The sequence below is a fragment of the Passer montanus genome, unplaced genomic scaffold (genome assembly GCF_014805655.1).
Source record: "Passer montanus isolate IOZ18808 unplaced genomic scaffold, ASM1480565v1 scaffold5, whole genome shotgun sequence".
NCBI classification, from domain to species: domain Eukaryota; kingdom Metazoa; phylum Chordata; class Aves; order Passeriformes; family Passeridae; genus Passer; species Passer montanus.
Window position 1 is genome coordinate 509,624 of NW_024369929.1, and position 26,462 is coordinate 536,085.

At 51.6% G+C, this 26,462-nt stretch overlaps 1 long non-coding RNA gene across 1 annotated transcript in view; it reads right to left on the reverse strand.

The window, feature by feature from the left end:
- The window catches only part of LOC120508831, an 83,486-nt gene that overhangs the window by 20,330 nt on the left and 36,694 nt on the right, over positions 1-26,462 (reverse strand). Inside the window, exons 4-5 of the long non-coding RNA XR_005629099.1 lie at positions 17,582-17,734; positions 17,092-17,245 (exon numbers count right to left, since the gene is read on the reverse strand). This is a non-coding gene — a long non-coding RNA (uncharacterized LOC120508831). The remainder of the gene's footprint in view (positions 1-17,091; positions 17,246-17,581; positions 17,735-26,462) is intronic.

Consider the following 26,462-nt stretch of genomic DNA (forward strand, 5'->3'; position numbering starts at 1 on the left):
AAACTGATATTCCCTGAACAAAACCAAACACTGGATAGGAAATGAGCCCTGAAATTGCCATCAGACATTTCCCTGTCTAACAGACGCTTGTTCTGGAGGTCTTTAGTCATTATTATTTCAGAGTTGTGCCTGGCATCAATTCTTTCTGACACATACACGTAGAATAAGCCAGAAATGTATCCCAACTGCTCCTAAGAAGCTCCAGCCCTGGAGACTATCCCTCTCCAGCCCAGGAGATCTGCTCACACTGTTACTATTCTTACCACTTTCCCAGCACCTATGTTTAATATCCCTTGTTGTTGAGGCCATTCTTGCCCTCCCAGCACAGCCATCCCTCCCTCTGTGTCAGAGCATCATCACCAGGTGCTCTCTTGCCCAAACACGCCCAGTTCCCTCTGTCTGCTCCCCGAGCAAATGTTCCCTGGAACTCTGATTGCTCCAACCTGCTGCTCATCTCTGTTGGTGTCTGCACCTCCGGTCCCCCACTGAGGCAGGGACTGGTTTACAGATCTTTCAGGTGCAATTTTTATTTTATGAATAAAAGAAAAGATCTGGTCAATCAAAGACATGGGAAAAAAGACACAGGAGCCCTGTCTCTGCTCAAACACACCCGAAGAGCAAAAGCCTAAAACACACTGCAGATGAGCAGATAAAATCGGGAGCATCACAGCTGAATTGGGATGTCTGGTCACTTCAGCTCTGTCACAACTGTACCCTGCTGGTGCTATTGAAGCCTCTCAGCTGCCCTTTAGCAGCACGTCTCTTTCTGAAGCTGCCAGGCCTTTGTTCCTCCCCAGAATAGTGTCCTGCTCGTGCACACAGGGGCAGGGCAAGGTTGGACACTGTGCACTGCATTGTACTGTCAGCCTAAATAGAAGCTGATGGGATAATAATTAATTGCAGTCTCCCTGTAATAAAAGACAAGACAAAGCCAGAGATATAAATAAAATCATCAAAGGGACTCACAGAATAGGAGCTGTGTCTGCATTTTGTGGGCAATTTACAAGCCAAAGGAAGGTTGGGAACCCAAGGACTGAAAAGCAATAAAAATCTATGGAGCCCTCAGAAAACCGTGACAGCGTCTCGCTGATCTGCCTTGTTACCAGGCAGAGGTATAAATTCCCTCAACACCTCTGTTGTTTAAGGAGCTGGAAAGGGAAGGGGAAGGCAGGGCTTGAGGCGGGAGTGACCCCAGCTCGCTCAGCGGGGAGGTGCCCTGGGAAGAATAGAGCAGACAGAAGGCACCCAGCGCTGCTGCGGGGCAGCCGGCTGCCAGCAAAGCGCCAGCCTGGAAACGGAGCTGCCGAGCTCCGGGCAGCCCCGGGGCTTTCACCGAGACGTTTTTAACTCTCTTTGTGCCACGAGGGCTCCGTTCCTTATGGTCTGCACAAAAGCAAACCCTCCCCTGACCCGCAGCTTGGCGGGGCCAGCTGCCTGTCCCTGCTGCCCGGCTGTCACCGCGGTGCAGCCCAGGGCGAGTGCGGGGACGAGGCACGGCCAGGGCTCAAAGGGCCCCGGCCTCGAGCAGCTGCAGCTGGAAACACGGGAGAGAGGAGAGGGGAATCCTCCCCTGCTCCTCCCCATGAGGCCGTGACAGAGGAAAATGGAGAAAAACGAGGGTGGGGATGAAGGGAGGGGAGGGCAAGCTGCTCTGTCCCGTTTAATGCCTCATTCTCACTAAAGTCGGACAAACAGGTACCTAAACACCCTCAAAGCTGCTGGCATGCCGCATCCCTCTGCTCAGAGCCTGCCCTGATGCCCAGATATTTCCAACCAGCCTCAAAGACAGAAGGACTGAAGGAAGATGACCAGGTGCTCTCACGAAAGGGGGAGGTACAGCCCTCCCAGACATCTGGGGCTGCTGTCCAGCCCCTTCTCCTGGGAAACAGGCTATTGTACATCCAGCTCATCTCCATATGGCCCTGAATCCCGGCACAGAGACACCCAGGCTTCCCTCCTTCATCCCTGAAGTGGATGGAGAGGCCAGGAAGAGTGGGAGAGCAAGGAGGCACACCCTCAGCCTCTGTGGTGGAAGCTTTTCTTGCTTAAGTGTGTGCGTAGCAGGGACGAGCTGAAAGCACAGATCCCAAATCCCAGCCCCACATCTGAGCTTTGTTTTGTGTTCCTGTTTCCTCTCCTTGGCTTTTTTTTTTCTTTTTTTTTTAATTCTCCTTTCAGAATCTTCTTCTCTGGCTAAACCAAGCCAAGGTAAAGAAACAACAACTAATTAAAAGGAACTGAAATTGCACAATGTCCCCCCGAAGGCAAACACGATCTTCTTCCCAAAGAACAAATAAGTCCTCAACTAAACAATGGCTTCCTTAATGGAGTCGGCAAAGTCTTTCTTCCACCGATCCCTAAACAACAAACAAAGCAACCAGAGAGGAAAGTCACCTCCCTTTCCCTGCTCCTGCCCTGCCAGGGCTTTTCATCCCCGCAGCCATTGGGAAGGGGCTCTGCAGAGAGGGATCATCACAGACAGCCCTGCCCTGTCCCCTGCAGCCCAGGCTTGCCAGGAAGGAGAGGGGACAGAGCCCAGCCAGCCCCGGGGGCAGCACAGCTCTGGCCAGCCCAGGAGCTCAGGATACAGCTTTTTGCCTTTGCTTCCAAGCAAGGCACAGAACCAAAGCCGGGTTGGTTGGATTTAGGAACCAAGTGCTGGATCTAAAAGCCTGTCTGAGCTGAGGGTCAGCCACACCTTACCAGTCTAAACACCTCTCTTATGAGCCCTTCTCTATGCTCAGAAGTTGGATTGATTATTTGAAAGCTCTTTTTCAACCTGGATGATTTTATGATTGTGTGACACTATCCAAGGACCTGGAGGGGCGATGCCCAGAGCAAACTCAGCAGTGCAGCATGCCCAGCTTGGCTCCAGGGAACCCAGAATGGATGAATCAGAAGTCTCCTGTCACCTGGCAGGTATCCTGCTAAAGCCCATGCCTGTCTGGGTGCAGAGCTGGAGCTGAAGGTGGTGTGGGGGAGAGAAAGGCAAACTGAGAGTTAATCTGTGTCCTTGACTCCAAGCAAGTTGAGACCTGCTAGAGAGAGTGGGAGAGATCTGGAAAGCACCCAAACGTTTGTGGGGCCTGCCACCAGATTCTTCCTCTAGCTTGCAAGCAATGCTCTGGGGAGGGAGAAGGGAAGGAGGCTCCAAGTGCTGCCAAGGGAAGAGCACACTGTGGGTACACGAGCAGCAAAATCAGAGCTCAGCTGCAGTTGTGCCAGCTTTGTCACTGCCCACTCTCAAGGACCACCCTTGTGCCATCTGCCAGCCAGGGTGGCCTCTCACTGCTCCCTAATCCGGCTCAGCCAACATGAGCTGTCTTTTCCATACCCTACACGTGCATGAGCACTTTCCTTCTGCCTCCCTGTCCCTCTGTGGGAGGGATGGATGGGTGGGGAATGCACGTGAGGAATTACCAGCATACTGCTGGTGTTCCACATTTCCTGAGGTTTTAAAAGACCACAGCCCAGCTTGCTCCTCAGGAGCCCTCCCAACCCACACCCACGTCACACATCCCTCAGCCAAGGCCATTTTAGAGGGATTCACTTTGTGCTCTTCAGGGCAGCCTTGTATTGCCAGATGCCACAATGGAGCTACAGAACACAGGGATTCTGGACCCAAAAAGTCTCCAGAGACTGCAGCTTGATAAGGAAGACAGTGGCAATCCCTATTCCCTCAGCCAAAGAGCTCTGGAGGCTGAATTCAGTCACCATGAAGCTGGCCAAGGTCTTTGGTGGGTGAGAGCCATCAAAATGTGTGCAGCCTGCCCTCTGTGCAGGAGGACACAGGCCTGGTGAGATGAGCCCCACAGCTCCAACACCAAACATTTCTTCAAGCACTCAGCCAGGATGACCCTCCTCGCCCAGCTGGTCCAGAAGCTTCTTCTGCCAAGGGCACAGTCCTGGTTGTGTTGATCTGAGAATCAACATTGCTGCTGAACTTCAAATCCAAGGCTCACCCCAAACTCCCCAACTGCATCCTTTCCTGCAGCTCCAGAGGGCTGGATGGCCACAAGTGCCTGCTGGGAGGAGTGTCCCAGGGCTGCTGGGGTGAGCCAGGGCGGGCACTGCAGTGCCAGCCCCTGCCAGGGGTCAGACCCCGACAAGAGCAGCGTTGTCAGCAGGGCCCTCACCCAGCCCTGTGGGACTCTGCCCTGCCCACAGCAGACACACGAACACAGCCACTTCCCCGAGCTGCAGGAGCAGCCCTGCCAGCAGAGGGGCCGTAACCTTTTGCTGAAATACACGAACTTCAAACAGTCACATTCTGGGGATGGAACAGACGCTCATCTATCACACCTTCAGCTGTCAGATATCCCCTTCCTAGCAGCAGGCTTTTTTTTAACCTGCAGCCAGGCAACGGGAGCTACGCTCGCTGATGGACACATTGCACAGCCAGCCCGAGGTAATTCCTGCTCACGGGCAGGGGAGGGAGAGCTCGGGAATGGCTCTGCTCAATGGTCCAGAAGGTGATTAAACACTGTGCTGCTCAGAACCACACTGGCAGCCAGGCAGGAGCAGGTCAGAGGTGAGGAGGGAGGATCTCACCATGTGAGCATGGAGTATAAAGAGAAGTACCTCCCTCTGATTCCGTTTCCAGCCTCTTGTGCAGTGTGAGCAGAACAGGTTGGAGGACAGGCTGCCTGTGCTGTGCTGCCACAGCAGCACCCTGAGAGGAAAGAGGGGGCTTGGACTCAAGCTTAGAAATTACTCCAGCCTGTGCATGGAAGGGGAAGTGCAAGCCCCTCCTCTGCCACCCTCAGCATGGATCCAGGACTGCTGCTCCTTCAGCCTCAGCAGGCTGATCAGACAGGACCTGGGGCCTCCTGCCTTCCCTGCTCCTGAGCCATCCTGCCTGCTGTGCCATCTAGGAAGTGTGGCACGGATTGTGCAGGGTGTGAGCACACTCACACACCGAACCAAACGCAGTTCAAGTTTTTTATCAGGAAGTGATAACACCTGGACTTTAGTTATATATTCAGACTAGTTTAGTGATCAGTAGTAAATATTCTTGGTGATAGCACGTGTGAAATGCAAGCAAGAGCTCTTTTGATCTTCTGTCCTCGTGCTCCTGGATCCTGGACTCCATGGCACAAGGAACCACATGACTACAGCCATGGGAGGTGGGTGCTGGTGTGCCACAAAGAACATTGCTGTGTCCTCTCCTGCTCTGCACTCCAAGATCCTGCTGTTATAGGATCCTGCTGGGATTGTTGGAAGGAGGCAGCTGAGGAGAAATCATGGATTAAAAAAAAACAACAGAGGAGCCCTGATGGATATGGCATAAGAACACGTGGGCTCAGCTTTCCCCAGGGGTTGGACAGGTTCTTGAGTCTTGTGAGAAGTCAAAGATGATGATGATACCAGATGCTCATGATGCTCCAAGGCACTGTTCCCTGCTCCTCAGAAGCTCCCCAGGTGTCCTGCAGACCCATCAGAGGAAGGCAGAGCAAGAGCAGAGCACACAGGATGGCCAGGACCATGTACTCGTGTGCTGCTAATGCCATGAGGAAAGAAACGCCACACCTTGCAGGTTTTTTATTATTCTGTGTGCCCCAGGAGCAAAACCAGACACCAGCAGCTCTGCCTGCTGTAGGATTCTTGGAAGAGAGCACTCCATCCAGCTGAGCTCCCACAGACAAGTGAGGGCTGGTCTGTGACAAGCAGGTGTGACAGGCAGATGTGTTAAAACTCTCCCTGTAACACAATTTTTACAGCCCCTGAGGTGCTGCAGCCTTACATTAATCTGCACTTGACTTTGCAGGCTCTGTCCCTCACTCGCAGCCTCCTGATGCTGAGGTGAATCCTACAGAGCATTTTCCTGAGCTCACCCTTCCAGGCACATCAGATCCAGCTGCCACAGCCTTGAAGCAGCTCAGAGGCAGCAGCAGCATCCTGAGGAGCTGTTGGGGGCAGGAAGGCAGAGCTGCCAAGTCCTGAGGAGATCTGTCAGCTTAAACTTTATCTGCTGGAGACCTGCAGGCCCTGAGCTCACACTTGTGGAGCACTGTGCTCACAGAAGAGCCCTGCAGTGCTACAGCAGTTCCTCTATTCTTTACAAGAGTCTTCTTCTTCCATAAAGGTGTTGTTTTAGAGGCATTTCCTTCTCATGTGTCCCCCACAGTGTGTCTGGGTGGTGCAGAGCTGCTGGGGGCACATGAGTGACTTCCTGACCAAAGTCCTGGGAACTGGGCAAGGAGAACAGGCAGGCCCTGAACCCAAGGAACCTCCCACCCTGGGCTTACCATTCCAAGGCCTGGTTGCTCCATAAACCTGGTACATGGTGGTGGGACCATGGAGCCACGAGGATCACAGCTGTGTGGAAGGCACTGGACTGCCATGGAGGGCTGTGGGAGCAGAGCTTTGAGTCCTCAGTGAAGACTTCAGCCACACTGACTGTAGTGTTCTCCAGGATTTAGGACAGAGCCCTTCTCAGGAGTGACAGCCAGGGCTGGCTGCTGGCAGAGCACAAGGCACAGCTCCAGCTCAGCAGGGCCGTTTGTTCTTTGACTTCATCTTCATCTTCATCCCTGGGCTGCTCTGAAGGGAAGTTTGTGTGAGACAAACATACATGGCACACAATGCCAGCTTCAGAGGAAGCTGTGAGGGAGCAGATTGAGCTCTCTGTGCAAACCAACAGCAAAACCATTCCTTGGTGGCTTCTCCTGTGGGACACTTCAAAGGCACCACGCAGGCACAGTGCTGCTGCTGCCCTGGGGAAGGACTCTCTGAATACCCTCTGTGAATGAGAAGTAAAAATTAAGCACTTCTATTTGGCACGTGCAGCCCAGTAAAGATCCCTGAATGCTCAGCTTCTCATTGAACCTACGGCAGGCTGTTAATTCGTTATTCACTTCCCAGCCTGGAAGGAAAAGCATGTTATACCCGAGGGCCAGAACTGATGAACAGAGCCATAAATCAAGCAGTTTACAAGACCAGCAATTAGGAAACAAGCCGACAGAAGGGAGAACTCTGTCAGTAATAAAGCAGACACACCACAGGATCTGCTGAGTGCTCAAAGCAACAGGGGATACACAGTCCTTTCCACACTCCATCTCTAATTCTTCCAGTCATTTGCTGCTTTTCCCCTCTCTCTTCTACTTCCTTTTATTTCCTCCTGCTCTCCCTCCAGTTTTTCCTCTGTTCTCTCCCTCCTCTCTTCCAAAAAGCCTGTTCTCCCAGTGAATGCAGGAACACACCTGCTGAGCAGATGGGTTTGGCAGCTGCTGCCCAGGAGCAGAGGCATGTGCTGGGCACAGGAAGATGGACACGGGCAGTCCACAGGTGCAGGAGCCCTGGGCAGGTGACAGGTCCTGGGATGGTGGTGCTGGGGGACAGAGTGGCAGTGGCACAGCTGCTCAGATAAGGAAGGGTGGGGTGACTCTAAACCACCTCACTTGCTTCTGCCCTACTCATATCCTGGATCCAGCACCAGTCAGATCCAGCTCCCTTGACTTTGACAGCAGCTTCCAAAACCTTCCCAGTGTCTCCTGCTCTCTTCCTACCTCCCTGTCCTTTGACATTACTCCAAATGATCTCCTGGAGTGGAGCCCACTGGGTGGCCAAGGGGCTTCAGTGGCTTTAGACCCACTGCTGGTCCTGATCCCATGGGCAGCACTGCACCATGCAGCCCCCACAGAACCCCCCAGAGAAGGGAGGCAGTGCTGGGGGCTGGCTGGACACTCCTTCCCAGATGCTGCATTCCTGTGGAGCAGCACTCTGGGCAGAGGCAGCCCTGAGCAGCTGCTCCTGCACACAGCACAGGCACGTGAAATCCCAGCACAGGACAGGGGCTTGAACCACCTCTCACATCCCTGCTCCATGCACTGCCACAGCTCCTGAACATCACAGATTTGGGAAGTCACAGCCAGAGGTGAGAGATTTTTGGCACCAGTCTCCCTAAAAAAAGAGGAATGTGGCTAATTATGAACCTCCTTTTATCGAGGAAGGAGGGAGACCAGACACTCCTCCAGTCACCCCAAGACCAAACAGATCAAGTTATGCCAAGAATTAAGTGTGTGACATTCCAGTGCAGCCTGCAGGAACCTTATGTTAACAATGAGCATCACTCCAACACCCTCCCAGCTGCCTGCACATGGAAAGGCCAAAGATTTGTCTGGAAGAGTTGTCCATGAGAGGAGGAAACATCTCCTCTAACCTTGAGCAGAGAGAGATTAATAATCCAGCTCCCCCAGCGCTGGGGATGGGAGGCTTTGATGAGCTCTTTGGCAAGTGCTGTAGGAAGAGGCTGCAATGCAAAGTTAAATAATTAGGTCACTGCAGAGCACGAGGAAAGAAAGTAGAAATATTCCCTGATTCCAGAGAAGGAACAAACAGCTGCATTTCTGGAGACAGGCTGCATCAAGCTCCTCGAGGAGCTGGGGAGGGGAATGGGTTTCAGGGTCTTGGGGAAAGCAAATCCCCGACATGAGGCCATGACAACAAAGCACACTCAGCAGCTGGGACTCCTTGGGACAAGACAGGAGAGCCTCTTCCAAGGAAGGTTTTTCCCACTCAGATCTTGGCAAGGCACTGTGAGCATTTACATTTCACTTATCCAAGGTCTCTCTCAGACCAGCCAGCCATGGATTCCACTTCCAGAACAGCCAGACAGTTTCTGAACTACCATGACTCACCCTAGATGTGTCTGAGGACAGGGGAGATCCCAACAGAGCTGTGTGGGGCTTGCCTCAGGTATCCCAATGCAGGGAATAATGTGCTCTGATCGGTGATTCAGAAGGCTGAACAATTGGTTTATTAAACTACACTATATTACACTAATACTATACTAAATAACATACTAAAGAATACTACACTAGAGAGATACTAAAGAAAAACCCATGACTGTCTGAGACAGCCAGGACACAGCTTTGACCCAACTGGCCAAAGAATCAAAACAACCTTCACTGGTGTCCAATTAACAAATCACTTTGGGTAGACAATCTCCATAACACGTTCCACATGTGCAAAACAGGAGCTGTGAATAGAGATAAGAATTGTTTTCTCTTCTTCTCTGAGCTTCTCACTGCCTTCCCCAGGAAAAATCCTGGGAGAGAGTTGTGCCTGCTGCTCTCTGTGAAGAGAGCTGCAGCCACATCCCAACCCATGGCCTTGCCCTGGGATTCCCAGAGCCATGCAGGGAGTCCCTGTGGAGCTGTTTGTCACCTCTGAGCACAGAGCCCACAAGCAGTCCCAGGTGCTGTCCTGCTGCACCATCCCAAGTCTCTCAGCTGCCCGTGGTGCACAGGAAGGAAGAATTTGAGGGAACAACAACTGCTGGCACTTGGGAACACATTTCTGTTTTCCCAGAAATGCCACAGAGGATTCCCACAGCATCAGGTAGGCTTTGAGTGGCACTTGCAGGGAATTCCAGCCGCTGGGCTCTGCCCCGCTCCGGGAAGGGCAGAGCTCCACAGAGAGCCATATGTTCAGCCTTGGCTTCCCCTCCCAGTGCCAGGACATGTCTGTGAGGAAGGAAGGAAGCCAGAGGGAATGTGGATCACCAGCAGACAGAGCCTCTCCTTGGCTCCCACCCTAATTAACCATGGGAAGGGCCCTGCCTTGCCAATAAAGAGTGTGGGGTAGGTAATTAATTAGTGGCCTGTTGGGATCCCAGCACCTCTCGCCCAAGCCCAGCTCCATGCATTGATACAAAGTGGATTTCATGGAAACACAGTGGTTTTCCCATTGTGGCTTTGAGCTAAATGGACTGGTTTTGGAAGGAACCTCATTTACAGTCCTGTCCTGTGACTGATGCTTGGCTCCTCACCCTGCATGTACAGGAGGAGACTGGAAAGGAACCTGTGGAATGCAGGAAGGACACAGAGAGAGCCCCTGAGCTGATTTGGGGGCTATTTTTGTTCTCCATCCTCCCTGCATAAGAAACCAGCAACAGCAGGACACCACAATCCTTTCCCACAGCAGGAAGCTGGAGGTGAAAAGTGTTCAGGAGCTGGAACAGAGACCAAGCAACTTTGGCCTGGTCCAAACCAAGGCTCAGGTGGTTCTTTTCCTCTCCCATGACCATGGGTGACATTGAAGCACCAAGGTGCCAGGCCCAGGTGAAAGAGCAAGAGCAGGAAGAGCATCAGGAAATCACATCAGGGCAGCCCAAAATATTTTTAAGAGCTGCTCAGAAGACAAGATGAGGAGCAGCTGCCAGAGGTCAAGGGATGATCTCTCTGGCCTGGGATGGAATAACACTTTTCTAAGGGTACGAGGGTCTGGCACCATGGATGATACCCACTCTGCCACATCCCCCCCAGAGACCCAAACCAGAGCCAGCTGCAGCTTCCTGCAGATGCACAGAACGTGCACAACAGTGAGACAAAGCCACACTGCTGGGTGTCAGGGCTGGTTTGTGGGCCCAACCAGTGACAGAGCTCTAGAGGGCAAAGAGCACAGAAAGAAAGGTGACCCTGTTTAGAACAAGGTGCTCAGAGCCAGACGTAGCACAGCATCAGCAGTGGGACAGGCCAGAACAGCCCTGCACACCAGGACACCAGGAGCAAGGAGCCATCCTCTGCCCAAACTTGCAGTTGTCCTCCCTTCCTAACAAGCTCTCTGGCTCATTAACCTTGTTTTGCTTCTCTTCATCTCCTTTACTGCAGCTGGAGCCTTTCCAGCTCCCTCTCCTGGCTTGATGTCCCTGTCCCTTGCAGCCCTGCTTTGGGGGATGTGTGCCATGCTGCTCTTATCCATCTATCCCCAGGTCACAGCATTGTCCCAACACCAGCAACTTCACACTGGCCTCTCCCAGGTGACATCCACACTGGGAGCTGTTGTAACCTCTCCTTTCAGAGTCCTCTGATAGCCCTTGTCCAAATAAACTCATCTTGAAAAGATCAGGATTTTTCTTTCCAACAGATACCTTTTTCACTCCTCTCAGTCAGCCCTCATTTTTCCACATAAAGCTGTCAGTTCCATGAAAATGTCAGCTCAAGGCTCGGCAACCATCGAGAAACAGATCAAGTGGAATGAATCATTTGGAAAGCGAAGAACAGAACAGAAAAATCTATGATTCATCCACACCTTGGGTACTGCGGGCAGTCGTGGTCCCTTCATCTCAAAAGGGGATATCAGAACTGAAACAGATTCTGAAAAGAGCACAACAGATGGTGGCAGACACACAGCATAATTAAAAGCACAATTACCGAGGCACAATGAAGTAGGCTCAGACTCGTTAGTGTGCAAGAGAAAAGGCTCGTGGGGAAGAAGTCAGGGTGTGAAGTCATTATTGCTGTGAAGGGGGCTTGGCTCCTCACCTCCTCCTCCAAGCCAAGGGCTCAGGGCTGTGGATTAAGCTTGGAGAGGCACCCCAGGAGGTGCAGCCCACCCCCCCTAGCCCAGACCAGGGAATCCATCCTCGACATCTGCTCCTGAAGCTGGCACAGAGGCTTTGCTCCAAGTGTCTCAGGAACAGAGGGACAACCACGTTCACCTCTACAATTCCCATTATCTCCTTACTCTGAGTCAAACATCCTCTTTTCTCTATCATATTAGGAGGAAAGCTCATCCCAGTGTTCTCAGGAGTAAGTTAATTATACCAGTGCTGAAGGCCTTTCCTTGCCTCTCCCCATCTGTCATCTTTCATTCATTATGAAGGAATGAGCCCCCACCTTCTATCAGCTCATAGCACCAGGCCACCCACCAGATTTCCAATGAAGCACTGTCGTGCTTTTCTTTATTCATGCTTCTAGCAGGGAAAAACACCCAGAAAGCTCCTCACTTGTCTTCAAAACCTCCTTTTGCTGTGACTCTGCAGCAAGTTTGCCAGCACAGCACCAGGATCACAGTCAGAATCCCTTCACTGCTCCTCTGCTCACCCCCACCAGTCTCACACTTTGGCAGGAGCTCTCCAGGACAAGCCTCCTCCTTTTCCCTGGTGCAATTCCACACCACAGAGCTTGGTTTTGCAGCTCTTGTGCTGAGGATCTGCCACAGGAGCTTCCCCAGCTGCATCCATACTGGTTCAGTATCTTCCTCTTCTGATCCATTCCTTCCCAAAGGACCATGGGAGGGACATCCAGACCCCTCACTGTACTGGTCCCACTCTCTTCTTAGACTGGTTGAGCTGGGCCAGGGCATGCAATGACTGGGCTGGCCCCAAATCCTCTGTGGTCTGCAGGGAAGGAAAGGTCTTGGAGCCAGATTTGTGTGTGGAATTAACTGGAATCTCTTCAAAAGCCTGTGACACTTCATCTCCTCAGCAAAACATCTGAGATGCTGCACATTTATTTACTGTCATGTTCCAAGTTGTAAAGTGCCTTTTTAAACCACCCTGGATGGGAGCTGGCATTGTCCCTTCTGCACTTGGAAAAGCCCACAAAGAGGCTGGAGGAGCTCTAGGAGCACAGGGGAAGCCTGGTGGGTGTTGAGTCAGTGATAAACCTGCTTTGAAAGCAGAACCTCTGCTAGCACAGAAATGGGCCAAGATTTTGGAAAAGATTTCACACTCAGTACTGAGCACTGTGCTCAGGAAAACCCAATTATCCAGGACAGCAACCCAGAGAGGCAGAACAACCCCTGTGCTTGAAGACACACAAAAGCTGACTGGATGATGGCCAGACCAACTGGACTTCACTGGCTCCAGCTGCCTCTGGAGACTCCCTGAGTGTCCTTTCACCCCATTATCCCCTGCCTGTGGAACTCCACATCCCTGACACCACAGGCAAGTCTCAGTTGCACAGGGAACAGCAAGGCTCTTCCAGTCAGCCCCAGAGCACTCCCTGGAGCTCAGCTCTCCTCCTGGGCTCCCTGGCATGAGACACCCACAGCAGAGGACCAGTCCTGAGCTGGGTGCCTTTTACACACAGGAAAATGGCTCCTGTCTTGACAGCATTCCCTCAGTCTTGTGGGTAAGCCAGAGGGTGCCCCTGGAAAAACAATCTGCAGGAAAGCTGAAAAGTTGGAGTGAGAGTCTGGCTGGATTGCATCTGAATTTCAGTAAAAAGGCACTTAGACCAATGTTTGGCTCCAAAAACCCTTTCAGGTTTGAAAGCAGCTCCTAAGAGCCTTGCTAAAGCAGTTTTTGGCAGTGGGGTGGTGTCTGCAGAAGAAACACCAGCTCCCACTGACAGACACAGGATGGGAACAGCCCCTCCCTCACACCCAGACACACCTCGGGAGGGGCATCCTGAAAGGCTGGATTTTACACCTTCACCTGGGGATCATCATGGAACACAAGGGGTTCTAAAGCCACTTTATAACCTGGAACATCACAGCAAATAAATGTGCAGCATCTCAGGTGTTCTGCTGAAGAGACGAGGCGTTGTGGGCTTTTGATAAGATTCCAGCTAATTCCACATACAAATCTGGCTCCAAGGCCTTTCCTTCCAAGCAGACTGTTACTAAGCCCTTCCATCAAAAGGCTGAATGCTTTACTGACTGCATTCCTCCTGACCAGGACTTTCTCTGGCCTCTTCTCCCTTGCTGCAAAGCTTGGCCCTCCCTAACAGTGCAGCACACGGAGAGAGAGGACCATGCTGCAGGACCTGGGTTGAAGGATGATGGGTTTTGCTGCTTGCAGGTGTTTTCAGGGACCTGTTTGGAACTGAGATCACTTGGATTTGCTTGGACATTTGTAGCCCCAGACCCCCAAGACTGTGCAGTAGCACCGGGGAGGGCAGTTCTCCACCAGGGAGCTCAGCCCTGCAGTCTGTGTGTATTCCAGGACTGGCAGGAAAACAGGGAGGAGCAGAGGCAGCATCACAAGGGGAAACATGAGAGACTTCTCTTGGAATAATCCCTTCCATGGAGAGGGGTTCAAGCTGCTGTAGGCTCTTCCAGATTACACCTTCCAAATCCCTGGGATCAGGCAGAAAGGGGCTGAGTTGTTGTTCCCACAGCCTGACTCTGGAAACTACAGCCAGTAACACTTTACAGAGATGGTTCAGCACTGGCCCTGCTCCTGGTCCCCACACATGCAATAAAAGAGTGTGCTGGCAGCTCAGAGAATTCCCCACGGCAGGTTCAGATGTGGCTGATGTCCTTTAAAATAATCAGTGCATCCTCCAAAACACTGCCTGCATTCCCTGCTCCTGAAAACTGCCTGCTGGAAGTGCTAATGTGCTGTTAGACTCTGTGTGATGATTATAGATGATAAACATAATTATTTTGGGTCCTGATTGCCTCTGCTGTCTCCATTCTGTTGCTGATGTGTAAAGCAATCTCAGTGTTATCAGTTTTATGGGCAGAGTGTGGAGGTACAGATTTATTCCTGAAGCCAAACCCTCAGGGAACAATCCCCCCCTCCCTTCCGAGGCACGGAGCTGTGCTGTGACAGATTCCTGCCTCTTGGAACGTGGAGTCTTTGAGATGCACCTGAACACTGCCCAGCCCAGCTCAGAGAGTGATGGAGGTGGGTTTCCTCATCCAGCTCTAAATCCCAGGGGGATTTCCCACTGGTGGTGGAGGAGTGGGAGTAATTTGACTGACCTCTGCCCAAAGCAGCACTGTCAGGCAGGTACCACACAACCCAGGATTTCATGGTGATGAAGAAAATCAAGTCTGCTAAAGCAGCACAGTGGCCCATTGGACCTGGGGGTACCATGAGTGAAGCTGGGGGTGCCCTTCAGATTAGGACCAGCAGATACCTCAGGTTGGGATCCAAAGCTCAAACCTCTGACTTTTGTTTTAAACCCCTGACTAATCCACCCTCCAAAAGAGTACAGCTGCTTCCCAGCCATAAGAATAAAGACAGCCCTGCTAAGCCCTATGGGAAGGATGTCATTGTCCCATATAGAAGAGGGTGGGAGACAGGAGACACATGCTGTGACAACTGTAGGGATCTGCACAGGAGAAATAACCAAAGGAAGGCCCACTCTTTGTGTTCCATCATCTTCTCCTTACTGTCATATTGTCCTGTTTGTAGCCTTGGGCTGTGAAGTCCCTCTTGTACTACCCCTGCCACATCCTGAGAGAGATGGAAGTGGCATGGTCTGCACAGCACCATAAACTGTCCTGCCAGTGCAGGAGGAAGGGGTTACTGGAGAAGGCTGAGGAGCAGAGGGAATAGTGGGATTGGCAGATTTTAAGCTCCCCAAGCAGCCCTGCTTCCCTCCACACTAACCCCATCATGACCTGGCTCCACAGAGACAGCCACTGCCTGGAAAACAACCCGCTCTTTAAGTTTTATTATTAAATAAATAAATCCAGCCAGCTATCACAAGGCCCTGCAGCCAGAGCAGCCAAGGAAAGGATTGGAGAAGCCAGAAAAGCTCCAGTGAGAGCAGGTAACCAGAGACATGTTTAGCACAGAGCAGAGACAAGGCTCCTCACATGAGCAGGCTGCAGCCCCACAAACATCCCCCCTGGCCTGGCCTGGCTGTGCAGGGAATTTACACGTACAGGCAGGGCGACGCCGAGCCCTGGCTGCTCAACAATCAACTTTTATTCTCTGCAGACCAGCAAAGCCAAGATTTCAGCAAACACACAACCCCAAAAAATGTGCCTGTGGATTGGGCAGAGCAGAGCCTGTGCTCTGCCTGCCAAACTACAAAGCCCTGCTCTGCTGGGTGGTTTCACCGTGAGGTTTCTGTGGGGAGGAAGTGTTTCCAGTGGTCAGGGCAGGGAGCAGGGCTCCAGGAGACCTGGATGCCATCCCTGGCTCTAGGAATCTGGAAAGCTGTGATTGCAGGAAATCTCACACACACACACTGAGGAGCTGCTCTCCCTCTGCCCATCCCTCCTTGCTGAGGCACAAAGCGCTGCTCCGAGGGGAGCTGATAACACTGCCTGACCTTGCAGGGGTGTTGTGGTGCTGGGTGATTGATGCCTGAAAGGCTGTCAGAGCTCTCTGGATTAAAATCTCTCTGGAAGGTTCTGGGAGACTGCACAGACGGGTGCAGACACTGAGACATGCAGCTCACACACTCTTCTCCCCTCCCTGCCTGCAAATCCCCACTCTGACTTGCTACTCCTGCATTTAAATATTTACAAGATGGGTCTGTAGAAAACCTGGGGTTTAGAGCAGAGCAGCCAACACTCAGCTCAAAGCTGCCCTGACAAACCCAGCCTGCTGCTTGGGCTGCCCAGCTCAGCCCCAGCTCTCCTGAGCCCACAGCAGACACAGTTTGCTCAGTTTGGCCAGGCTGGAACCTGGGACCTCTTCTGGCCCTTGGCATGGCTTTCTCTTCCTTTCACCTTCCCATGTCATTCACATGCTGCTTACTCCATCTTTTACCTCATCCATGAAGACAATAAAAAGGCTGGAAGCCCAGATCCTTGTGGCATGCCTTTGGAAAAGAACCTCCCTGACCAGCTCCCATCACCTCCTCCATGGGAAGGACCTTGCCTGGAGGTGTGCAGAGCTCCTAGAGCAGCTCCTTTGCCCCTGGGGAGAACTCACCAACTGCACCAACAGTTTCTATAACAAATTAAAAAGGAAACAGGAAGGAATATCACTGTCACAGGCTCTGTGTTGAGCAGCTGTGCTGGGATTGGCTCTTTACAGTACTTTATTTAACTTTTGGTCTCTCTTCCTGTCCTAAACAGATCTGTACACTGTTAACTTTTCTAAATCTTCTCTTACCTTATTGGCTGTGTTTCAGAAATAGGTGGCATGAGTCAATCACACAGGACCAGTTTATAGCATTGTAAACTACTTCCCTCAAGTGGAGGGAATAAAAATCACTCAGCTGTGTGTCACAGGCTGTGTGTACCTCAGGCAGGGAGAAGATAATGGGAGATGGACACCTGCACGAGGTAGAACCTACCAACCTGTCTGAAAGGTGTTAGGAGAATAGAAACATGGCCAGTGACAGTGCAGAATAAACCTTCCCACTGCACAGACCTCAGGGCACATGGTGGGTACCCTTTGTGTCAGATCCCAAAGGGGTAGGTGCTCTGAGAGCCCAGCAAGCTCCCACATGGACAGCTCCTCTGCATCCATGCCCAGGCTCTGGGAACATGCTGAGATAGTCACAAGTGCTCCCACACAGCATTTCAGCACAAATGGAAGAGACTGCTTAGAAGCAGCTTGAGAGGTGAAAGACCTGTGGAACAAAGCTTTCCTGCCTCCCAGAGCTGGGCTGCCAGGCAGGATGGGATGGAGGAGCTGGCAGAACTGGGGGTGGGACCTGCACTCACCCCGAGGCTCTGTCTCATCTCGTGGTTGCTGTTTTCCTCAGAGAAGCCAATGAAACACAAAGAATCCCCATTTCACCACAGTTCTACAGGTGTGGAGAAAGCAGCCCAGCTCCAGCCTCTTCCCTGTGCTGCGAGCAGGAGGATGTTTCATCTCCTGCAAATGCCAAGAGATAAGAGGGGTTTAGCACAAGGCAGGATTTGTTTCTGATCAGACCAACAAAGGGACACACAACCCGTTTATCACTGGAAATTAATTGTGCCATCATTGCAGATGCCTGCAATTACTTCTGTTAAATATTATCTTTAATTAACTGTAAAATATATAATTAATAAACTTGCCCCCTCATTTTTGTTAAGTTTCACTGCTAAGACCTTATTACTGAAATAAATCTTCCTAGCAACACACGTTGACAGAACAGAGGAAGGTGCACGCCTCTAGCACAGGATAATTTCCGTATGGAAAGTGGAATTAGGAGGGAGGAATAATCACCTCTCTTCGTGGCTAGGACTGTAGAGACACCCCACTCTGCCACCAGTTGTTTCAGCTCGTGCTGCTTGGAAGCAGGCACAGAGAATCTGCTTTGGCTGGCAGGGATGGCTCGCTCTCAAAGCTGTCAGGCAGATGCATGCTCGTCTTTCAAGCCTGGAGAAACAAAAAATAAATTTCCTTTTCTGATTTACAGTCCATTAAAGAAGTTTTCTGACTGTAAAGCTGCACAGAAAGACCTTGGTGGTTAGGCTGGTACTTTTAGAAGCCCTGTGTTGCTCCAGCTCTCAGTGCTGCATGACTGATTGGTTTCCCACTTACATCAGAACTGTTTGGATTCAGGGAGGTTTGGGGATGGCTCTTAAACCATCCCAATTAGAAACGCTTCAAAAACATTGCTGAAATTTGACTCCAAGCATAAAATTCCCCTTCGACTTTGTCTCCACTTGTGATCTTTACCTCAAGTTCGTTGATTGCCAGATTAACCAGAGGTAATTAAAATATTTCCAAAGGCTGTTCTGGGCAACACTTTTTGCCTTGCTGCAGGTGACAAATGTTTGTGGTTTGCCTGAGGCTGGTGTTCCCTCCTGCCTGAGCTGAGCATGCCAAACCCAGAGGAATGCCTGCTCCATCACCATCCTCCCTGCCTGGGGAAGGTGGCACAGGGACCCAGGGACTGCTGGCACGAGGGGAGTGTACCAGCACAGAGATCCAGCTCCTGGCCATGGAGAGACATAAAGAGGCACACAGGAGGAGAAGGGCTGGATGGCTTTGGAGGAAACCCTGTGATTTCCCTGCTTTTGGAGGAGCCTGGATGGCCCCAGCAGAGCCCACAGCCTGGCAGTGTCAGTGCAGGTGAACTTCAGAAACAGAAGCACAGAACCACTGAGGCTGGGAAAGACCTCTGTGATCACCAGGTCCAACCTTCCACCCACAGCACCACTACTGCCACTGAACCATGTCCTCAGGTGCCACATGCACATCTTTTTGGGACACTTCCAGGGATGGTGGCTCCACCACTTTCCTGTTCCAATGCCTGATCACCCTTTCTGTGGAGAATTCTTTCCTAATACGTGGTATAAACCTCCCCTGGCACAATTTTCCCTTCAAGGTCCTGGTTTGGTGCCATTTGGAGCTATTTCATAAATTCACTGAGGTTGGAAAAGCCCTCCAAGACAATCAAGTCCCACCTATGACCGATCTCCACCTTGTCACCAGCCCAGAGCAATGAGTGCCATGTCCAGGCATTCCTTGGACATCTCCAGGGATGGGGACTCCAGATGTCCCTGGGCAGCCCATTCCAATGTCTGAGCAACTTTTCCATGAAGAAATTCCTTCTGATGTCCAACCTGAAGCTCCCCTGGCACAGCCTGAGGCCTTTTCCTCTTGTCCTCAGTAGAAGAGGAGAAGGATTCTCACCTTAACCACTGTACTGAGGTTTTGGCAATGAGATGAACTTGAGGAGACTGAGGCTGTGAGTTCCTGGCTGTCCACTACCACTTTGTCACCCCATTTTGTAGCCGTGGGCAGATTAAAAAGGGCTCTGTGGGTTGTGAGTGCTGGAAATGCCCAACCCCTGACACAGAGCAGGTCTTGTATCAAAAAATCATACTGGAGACCCTCACCCTGTTACAGCCTGAGTCTAAAGAAAGGGCTCCATTCTCCACTTCATTTAACTACTACTTAAAAATGGTGTCAGACAAATGTTAAAACAGCCAGCCAATTTGATTACACAAAAATTTTAGAGTCAGCAAATTATCTAGTGAAATGATGCATACAGAAATGTTAATTCAACAGCAACCAAAGCCTTCCACATCCCTTAACATCTAAAGATGATAATTCTACACAAAGAAAAAAGAGGCCTGAGCATACTGTCCTTGCTGAAGAAATTACAGGAATATTCTAAGGAATATTCTAGCTCCCACCTACACTGTACCCTATATGCAGTGATATGAATAGCAGGGGCTGAGGGAGAGTTTAGAAGTGGGTTTGGGCTGGAAGCTCTGAAATCACATTATTTGCCCTGGGTTTGCTGGGAGAGAGGCTCCTGTATCAGCCCATTCCCACCATGTGCCTCTCTGCAGAATCTTTCTGTATAAAAGTCTAATTTTCCTGTTCTATACAAAGCACAAAGGTACTTTATTTTGACACACACACACTCCCACCCTCTGGAGTGAGGACCCTTTGTGCCCACTCCCAGGCATTTTGTTCCTCAGATCCCTGCTGGATCAGACCAGGAACACTGGAGAGGGAGAATGGAAGAGTTAAGCAACTTAACTCTCTGGCTCTCGGGCCGCAGAAGGGGAGGGAGCAGGGAGGAAAGCATCTGGCTTCCCTGCTTCCCTAACAGCCTGGCGGGAAGGCTGCTGTCAATTCCGCCTTCTGCCTTGTTGGAAGAAAGTAGAAGTGACAAGAGGCCCTCCAGGCAGGCAGCCAGGAACCAGAAATTCAATTGTGCTACCTCCTGAAACTGGACGTTTTTTTTGGAGACCCTTTCCCTGAAATTGTTTTGACTTTAAAAAAAGGACTGTCATCGCGGTTCAGGGCCAATTCATCAGCCCCGCTCTCCTGGCTCTCCTTGCCTCCATGCAAGCACATTTGCACAAAAGGATTTCCATTTTCTGGGCTGCTCTACAAGCAGCCTCACCCACAATAAATACACAGACACATAAATATGCACACACACACACAAACACTGTTATTTATAGGTACAGCCAGACGCCCGGCCGGGTGTGCTCCTTCGCTGTGTAACGCAGCGAGGGCTGCGAGCGCTACGGCAGCTGAATTTACTCCACACTCACAGCTCAGGAAGAAGCAGAGTGTGGGCCATACGGTCTGTCCCAGGGGCTTAGACCAACTGGTTATTGGCTGGTGCTGTTGTTCCTCTAACAAGCCCCTGGATATATGGCAGGGGCTGCAGAGAAATGCAGCTGGAGGAGCCTCTCCCTGTCAGCAGCAATCTGTCACCGCGCGCTCGCGCCCGCCCCGTGCAGCACAAAAGCTGCACGCCAGTGTCAGCACAAAGGTCAGGCTGCAGGTAGGCTGGGGGGGTTCTTCATTTCTGGGAACGTGCAGCCAGCTTGAGGCACCGTCTGGATGCTGCAGCAGGAATTTCAGCCTCACAGATGCCTGGCTATAATTTAAAACAAGGCAGCATTTCCATTACAAACCCCATTTTCCCCTGAGGATTTATACCTCAGCTATTCAGCTCCACTTTGGGATGGACCTTCTTCACATTTTTTGCTGCACAACATTTAAATCCAGCTCAGCCTCTGTTGGTTGTGAGCTGGAGAAGGAAATTACGTATGCACACAAACACTCACGAGCACACACAAAAAGCTTACACAAACATATGCCCGCAGAGAGATCTGTCACAAAAAACCAGACCAGCCAATGCAAATAAGCTCGATTTGAAAAGTGAATTAATTTGACTTGATTATTCTAAATTATTAACAAGTTCCAGCAACCTTAGAATGCAATAACCACACTCAAGCTTTCATCTAGGTTAAATGGAAACAGATAACTTACACTGATAGAGATGATATCAGTATAAATCTGTGACAGCAAAGTTGGAGGCACAAACCCGACCCACTCAGAGCCCCTCTCCTTGCAGCAGTGTGTTAACAACTCCTGGATGCTTCCCCTCCCCTGAAATATTCCAGTGCCATGAATCACCCCTGACAGAGCCAGCCCCCCCCTGTTTCCCTGGCTGCCAGGTGAAACCTGACCTGCACAGCACTCCTGTCTGTTTATGACTTGCTCTGCCTTAGAAAGCCCATTTTGTTAGGGTTTTTTTTTAAACTCTCTATCGATTCTACTTTGATGTAGTCCAATAAAGCACATTGACAGAAGCAATTTATGTTGGCCAGTGCCTCCAGTTCCAAGAAAGCCTTCCTGGCGTATGAAGAAGGGTTAAGCACCTGGCAAGTACTCTACAGGTTATCTAGTTATCCAGATTAGCAGGCTCATTCAATCCAAGCCCAGGCCCGAGATGAGGAATGGCCTCCTGTTTCTCCCTCTCCCAAGCAGAAATAAGTATGATTCTCTCTATGATCACTTCCTCACACCACACAGAAACATCAGGAAATGTGACAAGGATTTTCTCCATCTTAAAAGGAAAAAAAGCTGTAAGTGGCCACTGGAAGGAGAAGAGCATTTCCTCACCTCTGATGGCACAGAAAGCAGTCCTGGGGCACCAGAGCTGGCACAGGTACCAGCAGGGCTCAAGCACCTGGAATTTGTAAGATGTTCCTATTCACATTTCTGCACAGGTGTGCAAATGGAAATTGTTCCAGAGCCACAAAGATCTCAATGAGGCAGTTAGGAATACCCTGGATTTATCCTATCAGCTGGAAACATTGCTGGTGCCCACATGATATGCTGTATTCCCTCTTCCTTTCCTGGTTTCACACTCAGACCTTGCTCCTGAGGCTGGGGAAGCACTGACCAAGAGCATCACTCAGGGAAGACATTTAGTAGATGTTTAGGTGGCTCCTAAGTGCAACCTAAGAGTTTCCTTTCCTCTTGCTAAGAGGGCAGAGGAGCAGAGCTGAGAGCTGCAGGGACTGGAAAACTCAGCTCAATTTAGCTACAGGGCAGTTTAAAGGGCCCGTTGCATTTTTCATCTAAGCACAGCAAATCCCCTCGCTAAGCACCAGCTCAGGTGGCCATAACTCCTGGAATGCTAAGTGGGGAGCAGGTACTGGACAGGCCATGCATCAGGCAGAGAGGGAGCAGCTGGAGAGGGACACTGTCCTTCCAGGGAGGAGATGCCACCTGCCAGCAGCGCCCGCCGCTCCGGAGGCACCCGACCATGCTGGATTCTCATCCATCCAAAGCTTCCTGTAGTCACCAAGCTGGGATAGGGTTTCACTCCTCACCAGCTGGAGCTCCAGGAAAGGCAAGTCTCTCTCCAGAGAGGAAGATGAGGGGGGAACAGAGAGGCTGCAGTCGGGACACAGCAGATGGCCATTGGGCACCTCCTGTGCCAACGGGACACTTGGGTGCTGAAAGTGCAGCTCAGCACTTACAAAAGGAAAAGAACACAAAGAAAACGTGGTCTCAAAACCCACCCAGACCTGCTGCCCCTGGGCCAGGCTCCCAGGGAGCTCCTGCTGCAAGAAGGGGGACAAGGCACATTAATTTACCAGGAGGATGTGAGCACCTAACTTAGGGCTCTTCATTTACCAGAGGAAGAGCTGCAAAGCCTCCTGTCTCCTCACAGAGAGCCCTGCCCAGCACCAGCAGGAGGTTTCCTCATCCATCCATCCATCCATCCATCCATCCATCCATCCATCCATCCACCCTGCGCTCCCCGGGCAGCTGGCAGTGCCCAGGGCTGAGGAAGGATGGCTGAGTGTGGCAGCCAGGCTGGAGCACAGGCAGGCAGGAGCAGGGGGAGCAGCTGCAGCAGCCCTGGCTGAGCTGCCATGGACACAGGGTCTGCACAGTGACCCCCAGAGTGTGGCTGCTCCGGGGTCCCCCAGAGCTCCTGAGTGCTTGGGACTGCTGGGGCTGCCAGGACAGACACGTGGCACTCGCTGGCATCCCACCCAGGAGTTATGAAGCCATCACTTGCTCAGGCTGTCCCCAGACAGTGCCAGCAGCCCTCAGAGCACTGCCTGCTCTCACCTGATTGGCATTTTTGGATGCCATCACTGAGAGGCAGTTTTGGAGCTTTGGGACCTGCCGAGGAGAATGAGGCCAAACTCTCAGCCTTTCTGCCTCCCCGCTTCTGCCCTGCTTTCTCTTTTCTGGAAAGTTTTCCCATGCTAAGTATAGCTCCTAACAGGTGCACGACCAGAGGGGACTGTCAGGGGTGCAGCTGTCCCCACAGAGGCCTGGCTCCATGTCCATCTGTCTCACTGGAGCTGTCCATGCTGCCTGGCTGAGCTCTCTGGACACAGGATGGGGGAGCATCAGGGATGCAGGCAGGAAATACACGTGCACACTCACAGAGGGAGGAAGACTGTGCCAGGGAATGCCACAAACAAAGCTCTGACATCAAACTAATGCATCCTTTGAGGCTCTCAAGACCCCTTGGCTCACACAGGCAGGCTGCCAGCTAACTCATCTCTCTTCCTTGCCATGCTACCAGCCTGATGCCAAGGTCAAGCTTTAAAGGAAAGCTGGCTGCTCTGTAATCCCTTGTGCCTCATTTGGGGATGCCACAAACTCGTAAGGATCAGTGACAGAAAATATTTGACTGGGGCTGAGGCCAGTGTGATGCCTGAAGTGGTTCCCTTGCCCAGCCAGCTGCCAGGCCCACAGCAGCCCCTTCCAGCTGGGAACCAGCACTGGGGCTGCAGGTGATGTAAGGCAGTGACACAGGGAGTTGGGATCCCTGTAACACCCCAGAGTGGCCAGTGGACACCAGAAGGCACCTCCACATGCACGGTGGTGACAAGGTGTCCCAAGTTTGCAGGGGACAGGTTTGAAGGGGTGACCTTCCTGGGCACTGAGTTGGCTCATCACTGTGTAGGGGATGTGAAAATAGGAGCAACAGGGGTAAGTGACAACCCTGCTCACAAACTAAAGGTGCTTCCTACCCATAAGGTGTGCTGGAATAATTCCAGGCTGCTAGGACATGAGGAAAGAAGCATTTTGCCAGAGCCCAGGGGGTGTTGCAGCAGGAACAAGCTGATCTGGTTCACAAATCTGGGCCCTGGGATGTGTGCTGTGCTAACAGGCTGGCTTGGCTTAATGGGAGGGTGATGAAAACCATCTGCAGGGAATAGGATGGCACAGTGACATCAGCACACGGGAAGAACAGAGGAGGTTTCTGCAGTCCCACTGGGCCACCACAGAACATGCTCCACACTGAGCTTTGGCCACAGAGTCCCACATCTGAATTTGGGGCACCCAGAGCCAACTCCCTGCTCAAGCTGCAGGAAACTGAGCCACAACCAGCCCTCAAAACTCTGCCTGGGGCTCAGGGAAGGGGTGGGAGGGGCTGGGTGAGATGGATGTGTATAAATCCTTAGCAGAGGGGAAATCCATTCTCTTCCTTAATTCTCTGTTCAAATGAATTTTAAAATGAAAACACACTGCTGGTAGCAATCCACTCACACCCTCCCAAAAGGAAGAACTGTGTATCCTGGGACCTGGGGTGACTTTCCTTCACCCTTCCACAACAACTCCTTTCAGGCAGAAGTGCTGACTGAAGCTCTCTGGGTCTCCAAAGACCATTCCATCAGCTCAGTGCTGCTGGGGCTGCCAGGCTGAGTTATCACAGGTCCTGCCCTCCCCTGCCATTAATACCTGCTCACCAAGGGAGCCCTGGCCAGCCCAGGCACAGAAAGGCAACCTTGAGCTGCAGGAGTCTCCCACAGTAAGGAAGGAGGCATCAAAGGGAAAAAAGAGAAAAATAAATATACCCCAGGCATCTCTGGATAGTCTAAATGGAGCTCAGACAGCCCTGGGAAGGGAATTAATTACTGGGAGTCATGAACTTTCCACTCACATTCCCCAAGGAGCTCTAGCCACACCTCATGGCCAGCCCTGAACCTGATGTCCCACAGCACTGTGTCCCACAATCTGGGGTCTCTTTCTGTCCCAATCCAACCCTTTCCTGCCAGGCAGAGGGTCACACCCCCGTCCTGCTGTCCCCTGTGTGACTGTGCCAGGTAACACCTGTAAATCATCTTTCTGCCAAGGCCCAGAGGAAACCAAGGCAGAAGCAGCACCCAGCAATTCTGCAGCACAGCTGGAACATCTGCAGTGTTATGCAATCCCCTGCCTGGCCAGATATGGGACTGAGAAAGGGTTTTTTCCTGAAAAACCCAAGACATGGGTAAAATTCTCTTTGCTTTTGGTTTTAATCCCAGATCTCGAATGTCTCAGCCCCAAAACTCGTGCCAGCACCCCAGCAATGAGCACAGTCACCCCCTGAACACTCCAGAACTGAACAGGATCAGTGACCAAACACAGGAGCAGGGCTTTGTCCCTGGCCAGGGACAGCCAGCACCACAAACCCAACCCAGGCATCTGAGCAGCCTTGGTCAAACCTCCTGCCTGCACTTCACCATCCAAAGATCAGTCTGGTGGGGGGAGGAGGGGGGTTGATGTGCTCCATGGATTAGAGCTGGTGAATTAAGAACCTATAAAGATATTATCCAGGATCAGCCTTGAGAGCCCCAAAACACCCAGAGCCACAACTTTACTACAAAGCCTTCAGAAACAGGGTGTTCCTCAGTCCCCATCTCCTGGGGCCCTGTGTCTGCATGCAAAATTCCACTTTTGTTACTGCAAAAATGGCATTCTGGGCTCCCACAGCTGAAGGGTCTGAGAATGCAGCTAAAGGATTAAAACCCTCCTCCCCAGACCTACAGTAAATAAAGAGAGTTAAAGCAGTTTTGCAAACTAGAAGGATTTGAAGCCAATTTTGTGACTGTATCAGGCAGTTCTGGCATTCTTTGTACTCAAGAGAAGCAGGGCAGAATAAAGGGGGATTGACCAGAGGACTGGGATGGCTCCCTTCAATGTGCAGATTTCTGGAGGTGGAAGGGCTGGCAGAGAGGAGGCAGAGAGGAACAGGAGCAGCCATTTGAGAGACATTTACAAATGCATTTCTGAGCCAAATTTCCCCTCAGCTGTGCCTGCATATCTCTGCAAACATACCTGGCCTCTGCACTGTGGGTTGAGGACAATTTAACCTGGAGTCTGAACAATGGGATTAAGCAGTGGATCAGCAGAAAAATGGTTGCAGATAGCTACGATTGCCACTGGAGAGTGATTGTTTCCCTGAGCCACATTGTGTGAGTGTCGGTGCCTTTGTGAGATTTAATGGTCCAATTATCCCAGGCAGTGTCACCTCCTCCTTGTGCATGCCCAGACCTGCTCTCCTGCCTTCATTCCCCTCTCCTGCTCTGCCAGCAGGCAAACA